At 39.7% G+C, this 16,012-nt stretch overlaps 1 pseudogene across 1 annotated transcript; it reads right to left on the reverse strand.

Annotated features, from left to right (window-relative positions):
• Positions 1-3,668: 3,668 nt before the first annotated feature.
• Positions 3,669-14,594, reverse strand: LOC308196942 (ubiquitin carboxyl-terminal hydrolase 42-like; annotated as a pseudogene). The gene is made up of 15 exons: positions 14,366-14,594; positions 13,458-13,658; positions 12,260-12,370; positions 11,997-12,099; positions 11,766-11,833; positions 11,539-11,609; positions 10,922-11,004; positions 9,581-9,692; positions 9,080-9,220; positions 8,786-8,886; positions 8,184-8,325; positions 6,795-7,504; positions 6,336-6,424; positions 4,907-6,007; positions 3,669-4,406 (listed from the first exon to the last, which is right to left on the reverse strand). The product of its transcript is annotated as a ubiquitin carboxyl-terminal hydrolase 42-like (transcript).
• Between the last annotated feature and the right edge of the window lie 1,418 nt (positions 14,595-16,012).

Here is a 16,012-nt window from a genome sequence, read left to right on the forward strand (position 1 = left end):
GCTTTAAATAAGTGTAATTGTCTGTCCATAGGCAGAAGCTGAATAATGGCAGGATGAATATCTATACTTAATTTTTTGTTACTGTCTTCCTGTAGCACACAGGGACTTGTTACGTTTAGGGAAAATGCTAACCTAATGGAGGGTTTAAACCATAAGCTAGTTTGTTATACCAAAATGACTGAGAGAACAAAGCATAAAGTGTTTTCAGATTTCTAGTACACCTTGATTGCTATCCATTAAACTTAAGACAGGTTAAACAAAGCACAGGAAATAAGAGAACTCCTAGTCCCACAACTGGCAAATTGTGCGCACACTTTCCATTCCTGAGAAAATAATACACAAACCTGAAAAATGCATTTAACTGAGAAACGAAGACATCCTTGTCCTATTGGAAGACTAAGGTGACAGCTCTTGGGCTCAGTGATTTTCAGATAAGCTCCAGTCTTCAACTTGCAGACACCAGTGACAGCTCCTTTTTTTGCATTGAAAGGGAAAATGTTTCAACAACACATTGAAAACATACTTAAGGGACAAGAAACAAAATCAAGACTGCAGTGAGAAGGAAAACAGAAAAACAATACTGGGAAAAAAAAAAAAGAGAAAAGAGAAAAGACCTTGGTCTTTGTATCGACCAACGAGATAAGCCTTACACATTTTTAAGTTTATTTTTGACGATTGATTGATGCGTTACCAGATATTAAGTACTAATCAAGAGCAAATATTAACACTAGTAAGAATAAATCCGATCCACCAGCCCTTATTCAAAATACATCAATTTCTAATTTGGAGACAACGTCTCTCTGACAAGGAAGTAGAAAAGCTGTAAATACCGATATAGTTTCCTCTCCCGATGTTCCATATACATACCGACGCTGTTCCTACACCTACACTCTGAGCATAAATTTATGTTGACATGAGTATCGGGTGTTATTTCTCTCTCTGTTTGCCTTGAGAGACTCTCCTCCTGTCCACTGAAAAGTAAACTCAAGATTCCAGATCAGTTAAGATAGTTGCTAGCCCCCCATTCAGAGTTCTGCAGCAGCACTGTTCAGATTTTTCAGCAGTCTCTTTACAAAATGACCACTTATAAGTGTACAAAAACACTTATCACCTAGCTTCTCAGTAGGTACACGTTTGGCCTCTCTTAAGCAGAGAGTCAATCACAGCTTAAGATTTTATACAAGATCCCATTTTCAAGTTTGGGGTTATTTCAGAAAATCTTTTTGCCTAGAAACAGTACTACTAGTAACACTTGAACTGGTTTGCCAGCACAACCTTTTACCGTGTTAGAAATGATGTTGACTTCTACCTTCATGTAGCATACATAGTGTCCTGTGCGACAGTTGATTCCATGATGCACCAGCACCGCATATAAGGCGTAGAGGAGTGGTTCTCCACTTGACTGAGACATGTAGGCTCGGAGGTCCAAATACTCAGGATATTTTACCTCCTAAAGAGAGACCAAGAAGATAGAAAAATTATATCAGAGTACTTCGCGGACTAGCCAGAGAAAAACACTTCCAAAAAACAGAGACTGGAATTATATGAATATATTTCTTGATTCACTAAAAATAAGTCTTCCCATAAGCAATGTTTAATACTAGAAGTTGCAGACAACTGTTTCCTGATGAATTAGCCTTCTCAGAGGAAAGTATATGCTTCTTGTCAAGCAGGAACTTTACTGATATTAAGAGAAAAATGAAAAAAAGAGAAAATGAAAATAAAAGCAGACCATTTCTCTATATTCTTAAGGTATATTCTTAATATACCTTGTTGATCTTTCCACCTGTGAAATCTGCAAATCTTTTCAGTGATATTGTGAGAACGTTGGAAGAACGGTGTATGGTAAATCTCTTGGATGCAGGAACCATCTTTTTACACCTTAAAAACAAGCAGAGACAAGTGTTTGAAAGCATCTTCTTTTTCGCCCCCAAAACAAACTCCTTTTAATGTCTCACGCATGCTTATGCTATTTGAATGATATTTACTTGCATCATGTGTTTGGTTTTTTCTTTTCATAAACCCATGCACTGCATGTCACGTTTGTTAATACAGAGAAGAAGGTAAGTTTTACCAACAACTCAGAGCACAGCGGGAACAGGAATCTCTCACGAAAGCGTATTACCAGGGAGTTATAAAATATAAACAAAAAATAGTAAAAATGAGTTATATATAAGACTAATAACAGTTATCAGCAATGGAAAAAGTACCGTACATGTGCAAGGCCTTTCCTTTTAAGCTCACAAAAAGACAGAAAATTCTGGCTTTAAGTGTGACTGAACCGATCACACCTCAAAGAGCACGTTAAGGAAGGACCATGCAATTCAGATGTGAGGTGCTATTACAGTTCTTTCTCTTCCTCAGACATCACTTATGAGAATCCTGAATACGCTGCATGTTGCTTTCTAGGATCCGCAGGCTAAGACGAACCTGGGATTAAATTGCTTTAATAACCTATTGGACGCTCTTGATTCGACACCTTAATTTCCTTAGTATCCAACAACAAGAAGTGGATACTGCATTTTTCATTTAGAGGGGTCAGGCATGAATCCTACAGAACTGAGCCGGGCACTCTGTGCTTTTCTGAGGGGATGTTTGACTAACAGCTTGTTTTGCCAAACCATCTTATGCAAATGTTCAATTGTTTCTCACATACGTAGAAACATCTTACATATTGATCAGCACAGAGAGCGCCTGAACTCAACAGGCTTTCCCTGTGCACGGGTTAGGCTTAAGGGAGCTCATTTCGGACATTAGTCCACATCGACAGGTTTCACAGTTCAAGAGCTGTGCAAGACGCTGTTTAGTGAGCCAGCACAGGCTGCTAACATTCATTACCACAGAGCCAGCTCACATTCCCTGACACTCAATCTAACTTTGTTTCACAGTGAACGCTAGGACCTGCAGCAACCTGCTGCTGCCTTCCACTCCAAATCATTCTCCACAGCTCCTTGCTTCAGCTCACCACTACTTACTGGGCATGTCTTTTCACTTCTGCCAATATGAATATTTCAGCATGCAGCTACACGCCTAGGAAGCTTGACAAGCCATGGTGCAGACAATGCTACGAGAAAAGTCCAATATCAGCTAATAGCCACTCTTCTTAGATTTCCAAAACAGATGTAACGTTTTCAAGTTTGGGATTATTTCCGTGCACCAGTTGTTTAAACAAAATGAAGCAACAACAACAACAACGAAGCTGCGTCTCCTTATTTCTAAATGAAGTTAAAAGATAACTTATGCTCTAAGTCATGCAATACATAAAACTAATATCTAGCATTAAGACATAATTAGTTAATAATCTCACTCGCTACATTTGTAGCAATTCTCTCCATCCAGCTCTTCAGGTTTCACAAATAGTTCTAGAGCTCTGGTAACAGATGAAACCGCCTAGAGGAGCGAGAGAGAAGAGCGTAAAGTCACTGTAAATTCAAAATTCCAGAGACGCACTAGGAGTTTATAAGAGAACCTGACTAATACATACTTAAGCGATCTACTATGAGCACTGTCAAGAAGGAGGCAGAAAGAGCATGCTCAGCGTTTACCTCACCTGGAAGTCATTTTACTTTGAAACAAATCATTTTCCAGTAACGCAGACAGCATCTATAGTGTGCTTTGTCATCAATACTGGCAACAAATCCAGCAGTCTAACAATTAGATGTATATTGAGGTAGAACAACAAAGAAGTTTTGACAGTATCATAATTTGTGCAGACATAAAATTCTTTCCGCTTAAACCCAATGCAAATTTGGAGACTCTTTACATGGCTTCCATCAGCGCATTCCTCTATATTCTTAAACCTATAATAGCAGGGAAAAAAAGAAAAAGACAAAAAAAAAAAAACAAAAAGGAGAAAAAAAGCAGGATTTTTACATAGTACATATTTTTACATATTACATAGTTTACATATCCCTCCACATGCTGTTCTGAATAATAGCCAAAATATTCATAGCCACTGTATTTGTTCTCCCCACACAGCTGAAAAAACAACATTTGAAACATATTTTTCAAAACATATTTTAATATCCAGCAGACTGTTCAGTCATCAAGCATTTAAAGACTGTTTTAGATAATCTCTAGATTAATCTAAAAGGAATCCCATAAACATGCTGCAGCCGCTTACCTTTAATATACTCGCTGGATGCGATGTTTCTTCCTTTCACCTGCACTGGAAGGCTTCCCTTCCTTGTGAGGTTGTTTACTGCCCTCACTTCTGCATTGCTCTCATAAAGAGCCATCTGGAGGATGGGATTCTTCCTTCTTCTCCCGGGTTTTCTTCTGGAAACGAGGATCTAAGTGTTCCAAGAAGCCTTTCACTTTCCTGATGTTTCTCCTTTTTCTTCTTTTTGTTACGCTTGCGATTGGCATTGTCAAAGTGGAGCGCAGAGAAATACAAATCATAAAGTCTGAAAGAAACATGCAAGTTAAAAAGAGAAAAAAAGATGTGGCACTTGTTGCATACAGGAAACTTTATTTATTTTACCACAGGCGATGATTTGCCGCATGTCAGCTATTTTGTGGTACTTTGTGCACATGTAACTTCCTTTAGATGCAGCAAACTTAAGCCCTCAGATTGAAGGACCATAGGTCCTGGTTGGTACACAGATCATTAACAATGGTTAGCTCTGGAATATGTGCAAGTAAAAAAAAAAAAATATTTTAACCTAATCCAGAATGGTGTGCAGATGTGATTCGAACTACGTGGTCCAAAGCTAGTGCTCTGACACAATTCAGCAATACCTTTCCTGTCTTCACTGATCAACCTAATGATCCCCAGTCATGATCCCCAGCCAGATTATGCTATCTAAATAACTCAGAAACTATGAAAAAAAAAAAACAAAACATGAGAAGCACCCAGAAAAGAATTAGGAAAAAAAATGCTGATTAGGCTGGAATCCCTGCTTACTTGGAATCCTTCTCTCCCTGTTTATCTTCAGACTTCTTTTTCTTCTAGAACTTCTTATATTTTTTCATGTTTTCACCACCTAAAACCTCCTTTTCTACCTTTCTGCGTTGCCTTTCTATTTCACTTTCACTACCTTCTGCACGAGTATATTGTCTTTTTCTGTTTCCTTCTTTTGCCTTTTTCTGGCGACAGTTCTCCAAATGAGCTGACACAGGTGGAAGTGCATGTCTCTCACGCGAATGTTTTCCAGAATGTTGCTGAGCTACTGAGCAACGATGTGAGTCTGCTCTGGGTGTGCTAAAGTGATGTACATCTTCCTCTCTCAAGAGGGAACCGTGAGGCCATCTGCTTTTGTAATGATAACGCTTATGTGACCTGCTGGAGTAAGTCTGAGTCAATTTGTCAAAGTCTTTATCACCGTGAGAGAACTTTCTCTCTCTACTGTCTCCTGCTGCATGAGGTGAATAGTAATCCTTGTAATAGCTACATTTTTCCCATTTCCGTGGTTCATCTTGATAGTATCTTTCTCTGCTCCAACTTCTTTCCCCTTTGGAATGGTAATATCTAGCGCTATCTTGTTCTGATCTTCCTCTGCTTCGAGATCTGTACTTTGAATATTTTACTGGTCTTCTGCCATTATCAGGGCTGTTCCTTTCACTATGGGAAGATCTGTACCTGCTTCCCTCCCAATACTCCTGCTTGTGACGCTTTTGCTTAACAACTTCCACACTCCGAGAGCACCTTCTCTTGCTGGAATGACCATCTTTTTGACTCTCCTTCTCTTCAGTAGGAGAATGTTCCCTCTTTCTCTGGTAACGCTCTTTGTCAGATTTTTTAGTCTCGTCCTTTGTATCTTGGCATCTATCTGTAACAGCTAAGGAGGAAAGGTTTTTAGAACTACATTCACTGTCAGACTTTAGAGGGGAAGTTTGCCGCAATTTCTCACCAGTCTCAGAAGACTCTTTGATGTAGAAAACATTTTCTTCTGAAATCAGTTCATGTTCTTTTGATCTTCTTGGTTTCTCCTTGTCTCCACGGTCATCACATTGGTACTGTTCAAGGTATTCATCATTCTCAGTAGATTTCGGAAGTCCCGGGACACTGCACAAAATAAAAACACGTTTCCGTCTCCCTCCACCTGCTGCTCTGAGAAAAAAGGGGTGGGGGCGACGGGGGAACAGCCAATGTTTCTCCAGATAATGGAGAAAAATGGAAAAACATTCTATGAAGAAACACAAGTTCTCCGCGAGGCACCAGCCTGCATCAGAGTGCTATGCACAGTGTCGATCATTAGTTCTGTTCGCAACACTGGCCATACAGTACGGAATTCTACTGATTTAAATCCTTCCATTAAATAGTATTAGTAGACAGATAAAACCGCAATGGACTTCCATAAAATCTTGTCTTAATCAGACTGTGCTCATTTTACCTTATTTCCTCTGACAAGCTGTTCAGCTGGCTGGCCGTGAGGGATTCCATGATGACTTCTCGAGGGACTGGAGGCATAGCTCCAGGCATCTGCAACTAAAACGCACAAGTCAGCAGACAGAAAAAATACCATTTGTGCTGAGGACTAGTCTTCTCAGAATTTCTACATTAAATGCTAAGCAAGATCGCTTTGTGTTGTATGCATTATCTACACTTCAAAGATAACGCCAACTCACCTCCCAAAATCTACTTTATGAAACTTAAGAATTTTTATCTCAGCTCAGCTTAAGCTGACAAGTTCTAATGTCAGCTCAGCTCTGCAAATTCTAATGGCATAGTATCACAAAGAGTTACGATCAAATTTGTGCTGTGTTTTCTCAGCATTTCGCCTGAATTAGGAACATGATAAACACTCCCGAATACATCGTGGGTGAGAAATTCTCGATGGAGCAAACTACTATGTTTCAAGCAATCCGTTTGTTTTAGAAAAGAACATCTCACAAGGTTTAACAGGTTCAACTTGGCAAGTGGAATCATCAAGTTTCAGTCCGTTTTCTTTAGATTCATGAACTAAACTAATAGCACCATTCAGTGAATCAGTGTTTGGCAGCTCATGCTGGGATCTTCCTTCATCAGCATTCTGACAGGAAGAATGGGAATTCTGCAATGTACGGACTACCTTTCCAACCAAAATTCCACATTGCATTGCAATTCCTTTTAAATAAGCCCTTTGACTCCTCCTCAGATTTTCCTGAAGATTCTGCACCGTAAGGGACTGTGTTATCAGAGCTGAGTTTAGGATTTCCATTCACCTTTGGCTCCACAAAAATTTCAGCAGAAACTCTTTTTTTTTTTTTTTTGTATTTGTATTTGCTTCATTTGCTTTACCGAATTTGTGATTGTGGATGAAGGAACAGCCTTGTAGAGATCTTCATCCTCCACAGCACTGCTAAGACAGTCAGGCTGTGACACAGTCTGACGAGCAGGCAATTTATTGTGAATACTGATGGTGATCTTCTGGTTTTTTGACGTATCAGTAATTGAAGGCCTGGTAATCGCCTGTTCTTGAACACAGGCCATTGGTGGTGCTGAAGATGGCCTTTTTAGGGTGACACCAGTGGTATTTGCATCCTCTTTTATGGATCCATTTCCATTTAAACGACTTGAATTCTGTATTTAAAAAGAAGAAATTGCAAGACGGGTTAATGGAAACACTCCATTTAACATTTTTAAACATGTCATTCTCCTACTAAGTATTTCTACAAATGGTCTTAACACCTAAAAAGCAAAAAACACTGCCCTTAAAAGATAAATGCAAGTCCCATAAGTGTATTTAATTCCTGCTTTTGGTTTACTGCATATTGATATCAAATTAACATCATTTTTGAAAACCATCCAAACAACTTAACATTGCCTAAAGCTATTCCCAAATATATTTAGTTTCCCCTTTAAACATACCCCAAAAAGCCTGGAATAATTGTTCTGGTGCTCAGGAATAAGACAATTTGGTTTCCCTGTCTTAGCTAAAGTGACGTCGATAGGAAAAACAAGTCCTCTTTTAAATGATTCGAGGATTAGTACACTCTACTTAAATTGTCAAAGAGCGTAGCTCTCTGTGCTTTACAAAGCTGTCTAGGAGGTATAAACAATGGAGTCGCATGGCTGCGCAATTCAGCAGTAACCACTGTTTGAATGACTCTGGCTGTAGCATGAGGGCTGTGAAGACAGCTGCAGCGTGGGAAGGAAAACAAAACAAAGATGCCAAAAACCAAACAAAAAACCCCACACCAAACCCCAAACCCACTGTCCGTTTGGTGCCATTATCTGCCCTCCCGCTTCCCTAAATTACCTTAATCATATGAGGAGGAAGTCGTGGTCCCAGAAATCCAGCCTGCTTACTGTTAGCCCCCCGCTGACCAGGGGGGAATGAACAGGGATAAGACGGTGCTGCTAAGTAAAAAGCACGTTCTCCGAGCGTCAAATCATAGCGCCTTCAGAAAAGAGCAGTGATCTCAGTTTAGTTTTTCTTTCGGCCTACTCTTGGATTAAATCCCATCCTATAATTTTATAGGAACAGTTCATACGATATGGAAGCCTTCTCTACAGAAGACTTAGCCAAGACTACAAACTGAAAAGTAGGTAACAGTCTTCCTACTATGACTATCACTTTCAGAGCAATAATTCATTCTTACACCACAGATGGCCTTCATTTCTCTCCTTCTCTAAATTAGCCAGCTACAGATAACACATATACAGCAATTTACACAAGTGCTGCAGTTTAAGGCCAAGCAACAAAAGATAATAAATGACAGAGAATTTCAGGTTAGACAGAACTGAATTAGAGAAATAATCATCTTTTCCTGGGAGAGAAAGAAAAACACTTGCAAAAAGAAAAGTATCAATAACAGGAGAGTAAATCTCTTCTGAACACATTTGAATACTTGTTATTACCTGATATAAAAAAGTAAGTAAGCTTGCTGACCAAGAACTCTTTTAATGTCAGTACGGACTACTTTTGCATCATTCATCTGATACCAAAGTCCATTACCAGCCTGCAAATAAAGACAACGATATCTTTAGATGAATTGCATGTTTTCCAAATGAAATCACAGATAGCAATAAAATACACACGTGTCAAATAAACATATAATGAAATCTTTTTCCCTAGAAACAGTACTACTAGTAACACTTGAACTGGTTTGCCAGCACAACCTTTACCCTGTTAGAAATGATGTTGACTTCTACCTTTATGTAGCATACATAGTGTCCTGAGCGACAGTTGATACCATGATGCACCAGCACCGCATATAAGGCATAGAGGAGTGGTTCTCCACTTGATTGAGACATGTAGGCTCGGAGGTCCAAATACTCAGGATATTTTACTTCCTAAAGAGAGACCAAGAAGATAGAAAAATTATATCAGAGTACTTCGCGGACTAGCCAGAGAAAAACACTTCCAAAAAACAGAGACTGGAATTATATGAATATATCTCTTGATTCACTAAAAATAAGTCTTCCCATAAGCAACGTTTAATACTAGAAGTTGCAGACAACTGTTTTCTGATGAATTAGCCTTCTCAGAGGAAAGTATATGCTTCTTGTCAAGCAGGAACTTTACTGATATTAAGAGAAAGAATAAGCCATAGTCGTTAGTCTACAATTATTGTCTGAAAATATTAACAACTTTCAGCTTTGGGGGATGTCCCATTACATGATGACAAAGTTGCATTACAGCGGGAAATATACCTTGTTGATCTTTCCACCTGTGAAATCTGCAAATCTTTTCAGTGATATTGTGAGAACGTTGGAAGAACGGTGTATGGTAAATCTCTTGGATGCAGGAACCATCTTTTTACACCTTAAAAACAAGCAGAGACAAGTGTTTGAAAGCATCATCTTTTTTGCCCCCAAAACAAACTCGTTTTAATGTCTCATGCATGCTTATGCTATTTGAATGATATTTACTTGCATCATATGTTTGGTTTTTTCTTTTCATAAACCCATGCACTGCATGTCACGTTTGTTAATACAGAGAAGAAGGTAAGTTTTACCAACAACTCAGAGCATAGCGGGAACAGGAATCTCTCACGAAAGCGTATTACCAGGGAGTTATAAAATATAAACAAAAAATAGTAAAAATGAGTTATATATAAGACTAATAACAGTTATCAGCAATGGAAAAAGTACTGTACATGTGCAAGGCCTTTCCTTTTAAGCTCACAAAAAGACGGAAAATTCTGGCTTTAAGTGTGACTGAACCGATCACACCTCAAAGAGCACATTAAGGAAGGACCATGCAATTCAGATGTGAGGTGCTATTACAGTTCTTTCTCTTCCTCAGACATCACTTATGAGAATCCTGAATACGCTGCATGTTGCTTTCTAGGATCCGCAGGCCAAGACGAACCTGGGATTAAATTGCTTTAATAACCTATTGGACGCTCTTGATTCGACACCCTAATTTCCTTAGTATCCAACAACAAGAAGTGGATACTGCATTTTTCATTTAGAGGGGTCAGGCATGAATTCTACAGAACTGAGCCGGGCACTCTGTGCTTTTCTGAGGGGACGTTTGACTAACAGCTTGTTTTGCCAAACCATCTTATGCAAATGTTCAATTGTTTCTCACATACGTAGAAACATCTTACATATTGATCAGCACAGAGAGCGCCTGAACTCAACAGGCTTTCCCTGTGCACGGGTTAGGCTTAAGGGAGCTCATTTCGGACATTAGTCCACATCGACAGGTTTCACAGTTCAAGAGCTGTGCAAGACGCTGTTTAGTGAGCCAGCACAGGCTGCTAACATTCATTACCACAGAGCCAGCTCACATTCCCTGACACTCAATCTAACTTTGTTTCACAGTGAACGCTAGGACCTGTAGGAACCTGCTGCTGCCTTCCACTCCAAATCATTCTCCATAGCTCCTTGCTTCAGCTCACCACTACTAGAAAATGAAGCAACAACAACAACAACAATGCTGCGTCTCCTTATTTCTAAATGAAGTTAAAGGATAACTTACGCTCTAAGTCATGTAATATATAAAACTAATATCTAGTATTAAGACATAATTAGTAATAATCTTACTCGCTACATTTATAGCAATTCTCTCCATCCAGCTCTTCAGGTTTCACAAATAGTTCTAGAGCTCTGGTAACAGATGAAACCGCCTAGAGGAGCGAGAGAGAAGAGCGTAAAGTCACTGTAAATTCAAAATTCCAGAGACGCACTAGGAGTTTATAAGAGAACCTGACTAACACATACTTAAGCGATCTACTATGAGCACTGTCAAGAAGGAGGCAGAAAGAGCATGCTCAGCGTTTACCTCACCTGGAAGTCATTCTACTTTGAAACAAATCATTTTCCAGTAACGCAGACAGCATCTATAGTGTGCTTTGTCATCAATACTGGCAACAAATCCAACAGTCTAACAATTAGACGTATATTGAGGTAGAACAACAAAGAAGTGTGACAGTATTATACTTTGCGCAGCAATAAAATTCTTTCCCCTTAAACCCAATGCAGACGTGGAGACTATTTACAGGGGTTCCACAGAAGGACAAAGTCCAATCCACTTTCTAACCACCACCAAGCTCTTATATTTTAACATTGTACGTGGTTTGGTTTTTTAAGTTAAACAAGTTTAATTTAGAAAGTTATACATGTACTTAAACATCATGAATTATATTTACAAAACCTCCTACCTTTACATCCAAAGTGATATCAAGAAATGCCTCATACGTATCCGAAACTGCTTTGCAATTCAAGCACTTCACTGGAAGCAAAATATAAATGCTTAACAACACGTGAAGGAGACTAACTGTCCACATTCAAGTTGTCGATAGATACTACTTCAGACAAACTACAGACTGCTTTACTACCGACAAAAGACACAGATCAGTTCTAAGGACAGGAATATTTTTAAAAGTACCTCTTGATCTTAGAAATCCTCCAAATATTTGATGAATGATGGTGGTAGCTTGAGAAGATCTGTCCAATCTGGAAATAAATTATAATCAGACCTCAGAAGATTTAAGGCACACAGTTAACTCTTCAAAGAGTTTTATGAAAACCAAGGATGACCTAGACTTTCAGTTTTGATAGTAAATAAAGGCCTAAAAGGTGCTAGAGAACGTATAAAAGTGAATTTGTTTATGCTTACTTGGTGCTTCCATTCAAGCACGCTTCCTGCATAGCATCAACAGTATAGCGCAAGAACTCGTGTGCGTCTTCTTGACTGCCAAAACGGAAATGTTGTCCTATTCCTAAATAAGAAGATGATAGTATTCACCTCATTTAAAAATGAAGTAATTCTCCTGTTTCTAAAATCTCTCTTCTTTACAGTGTTAAAACCATTTATACACATCAAATAATTATTTGAAGATTACAAGATGCTGAAAAAGAAACACATCTGAAGCCACTTACGACTGAGATTATTGATAACACGCGTAGGCTCGATGGCATCAACAGTGCAACGCAGGGCCTGGTTAATGTGAGTCTCCATCGTGCACATCATGCAAAAATCTTGTTCACGACCTGAAGAGTGAAAGAAGAAAGCATCCCAGTCTAGCGAAACAGACATAACTACAAACAAACATATAAGTAACATTTAAACTATAGATACAATATCCACTCTCCTTGTCCCAACAGTCTCCTAACATTTCATTTCACACAACTTTATAGAATAAAAATATCCATTAAGCCTGTATTCAAGTGCATTTTGTGATGAGAAATCTAAAAGACTACTGCAAAGTCACGTTTGTAAAGGCTGACAGGAATGTGAACTCCACAGGTTGCAAAATGTATGAGGAAAGAATATTTGACCTTGATGATACAGCATTAAGAGAACGTGGGTTATTTTCAGCACAGTGCTGTCAGGTGAGCTTCATGATACAGAGCTACGAGTCCTTTGGGAAAAAGGAAAAATTACAGTAATGTATGTAATAGTACTTCTGCCCTCCTTTTTTCAACAGGATTCTTAACTGAAACGATTTCTATATACAGGAAGAAAACAGTTAAATTTCTAGGTATCGATACAAAGATACCAGCCTAAAAAGCATACAGGTTTAGTACAACATTTACTTTATAGTACAACATTTTATTTAGGACAAAATCAGTCTAGATTTTAATACAGTCCCACAAAAAAATCTAGTCGTGTTCATAACAGCTCATATTGCTTTCTAGGTTTTTTTTGGTTTTTTTTTTTTTTTAATTGGTTCAACAACGAACAGACCATTTATTGTAGTGCATTATGGAACCTCGGCTGTGCAGACTAAAGACCTATGATGCCAACATCCTAAATTTTATTGCCTTTCTAGCAGCAGGAAGCCCAAATAGCCCAAATGCCAAATGTTCATTAAATGCATTACTGTCCAATGCACTTCATTATTCCCATGAAGCAAGAAAAGATCCTTTTAAAAAAACAAACAAACAAACAAACAAAAAAAACACATGGTGCATTAAACGCACTCCATATGCTATTCCGAGCCCACTGCTAATACAATGCTCAAAGCCAGCGTCTACAGGTAAAATCAGACAAGTAAGTTTGTCTCACAGAATCACTGCTGTTCTTTCACCTTCACAGCTATCCAACAGATTTAAAATACTGTTAGAAAGTACTCACATGACTGGCTGTGCTCAAGAGAAAGCATGTAATTGGCAAGTGGGGGGGTGTAGGTCAAACACTGTAGAGTAGCATTAAGAAAACACGTGTTGCCAAGATTGTACAGGCCAACTCCAACACTTTGTGTTTCTTGCCAATCCATACGTATCTTCTCAGGTGGAAAAAGAATCCTTTGTGGCGGAGCAATTCCATCATTAACAACTGCAAGAAAGTTATATTTAAAAAGAGATTTTGTTTGTTTGTTTCTAAGAAAGGTATTAAGTATATATAGGTATAGTGAATATATAAAGTATATATAGGCATAGTAAAAATACTATTCTGCGGGAGCACCTAGAGGAACTAGCTACAATCCAAAACAGAAAAACTTATTGCAGACACCTTTAATACCGCCATATTCAAATTGGCTGGTCAACACAACGTTTTGGGAAAAAAAAGTTTAGTCAACCATTTTAATTTCTTCCTTATTATATGCTTTTTTCCTTATTATAACTTCAACCACAAACTTAGACTTGAAATTATATGGTAATAAATGCAAGGACAATGTAAAAACAAATAACTAGGAATGACGGTACCCCTACAAATATCAGATCTTTTCCTGAGCAATCTTAACATTCAAAAACCTGTGAATAATGGAACCTGTGAATAGCAACAATCAAACACTTTTCTTTGCAAAACAGAAAAGATATGGATGAATCAGTGCATTACAAAATGCTCCCCACATTTCTCTGTCGACTGTAAATATATCAAAATTAATTTCTGTAACGTCAGTCACTTCAGTTGCCTTAGGAGAATCGCTTTGGAAGTCTTTATTCACAGTAGTCCTGTTCTCTATCAGTGCAACAAGCAAGAACTACCACTTTCTACTTTTGTTTTGAAGAAAACGGAGGCAGGATAAAGCGCACACTTACTTAGATCTCTTTGGGCAAAAGGCTTAGATTTTTCAGAGGATCTACAATAAATAGCACCTCCACATCCTTGGGCCACAGAGACTTGGCTTGAATCTTCTGCAGGTGGTATCCGGCCCCAGTTTGCGGTGCGTGACATCAGTTTTTTAGTACTCGGTTTCTTGGATTTGCCAGACCGCCTTGAAGATGGCTTTTTAGACTTTGAAGATTTGGGCTTGTTAACTATGGTCATTGTTCTCATCTGCGACAGAGACAAATGTTCTGGCTGACGTAAGAATACCAAGAAGCATTCCAAGAAGAAAAGAGTAGTAGAAGTCCTGTCACTTAATCTCAAAGAAACGGCCTTGAAGAACTAACTTGCTGGTATGAATGATTTAAAAGGAATCCCCAAACTAAACACACAAAGGAAAAATTTCCATCAAAACTCTATCAGTATTACTTTTAGCTTCTGCAGAACTAGTGGCTGATGCCATTTCTTTCACTTTCGTAGGATTTTAATCCATTACAACTCTGGAGTCTTTTTAATATAAAAATGCAAATGACATTCTCTGAGGGGAATCAGTTATTTATTGCATTTTTGGAGCTTTGCAATTATCTATTAATTATTACCTATTATCTAATAGATAATGGTTGCGATTTATATATAATTGTTGCTCACGCTAGTAATGGAGCACTATTACTTTACTGCCTGCGCTTTTCTGCTTCGTGTGCACAAAGGTACCTGCATTTCGCTGCTACTTTACTTCTGTCTTTCCAGGGCTCACCCTCTACCTCACTGTCTACTGCACCAGTCATGATGGCTTGGTTGTGATTCTATAATGAGCCTAGCTTTTGAATACACTTTTTCTGGGCGTCACTTTGTGATAGCAAGTTAATTTGTGAGGGCTTATCACCTATGACCTGCTTCTCAGTAGGTACACGTTTGGCCTCTGTTAAGCAGAGAGTCAATCACAGCTTAAGATTTTGTCCAAGATGCCATTCACGAAACTGAGTTTAACCTTGACAGAACTGAGTTTAACCTTTAAACCTGAAGCTCCGTTAAAGAATAAAGCAGCACCCAAGCCAGGAAATAGAAGTTAATCGTCACTTTACCCTGAAACGCACGTAAAGCCGGTGAGCTATTCTGTGCTGGCAGGATTGCTGCCGGGATGGCCGACGAGGCGGCGGGCACAGGGGGCCACAGGACCTGCTCCCCGGGGCCACAGGTCCTGTCACAGGGGGCTGCCGGGGGTCTCCAGGCGCCGGGAACAGCGGCAACAGCGGGGACAGAGGGGACAGCAGCGACAGCAGCCGCCACCTCAGCCGAGGCCGTCTCCACAACTGCCACAACGGCCTCGGAACGCCGCCCAACTCGGAGCTCCAGCGTGACGCCTTTTCAACCTGGCCGCGGTGCTCACGGCTAAAAGCAGAGCGTTTCCTCCGGCGTGTCTTTACTGTCGGTGCCGGACCGGCCCTCACCCCGAGCTCTCCCTGCCGGGAGGGCTTTGCGGTTGGGGTTTCCCTCCCGCCGCCGCCGCGGGCAGGCCCCGCGCGCAAGCTGTCCGCGCTGGGGAGCGGCATGTCGCCCGCGGCGAGAGCCCGAGGGCGCGACACGAAAAAGCCCCGACACGAAAAAGCCCCGACGTGCGGGCGAGGCGGCGGGGAGACGGC

The sequence above is a fragment of the Anser brachyrhynchus genome (genome assembly GCF_964034855.1).
Source record: "Anser brachyrhynchus genome assembly, chromosome: 6".
NCBI lineage: Eukaryota > Metazoa > Chordata > Aves > Anseriformes > Anatidae > Anser > Anser brachyrhynchus.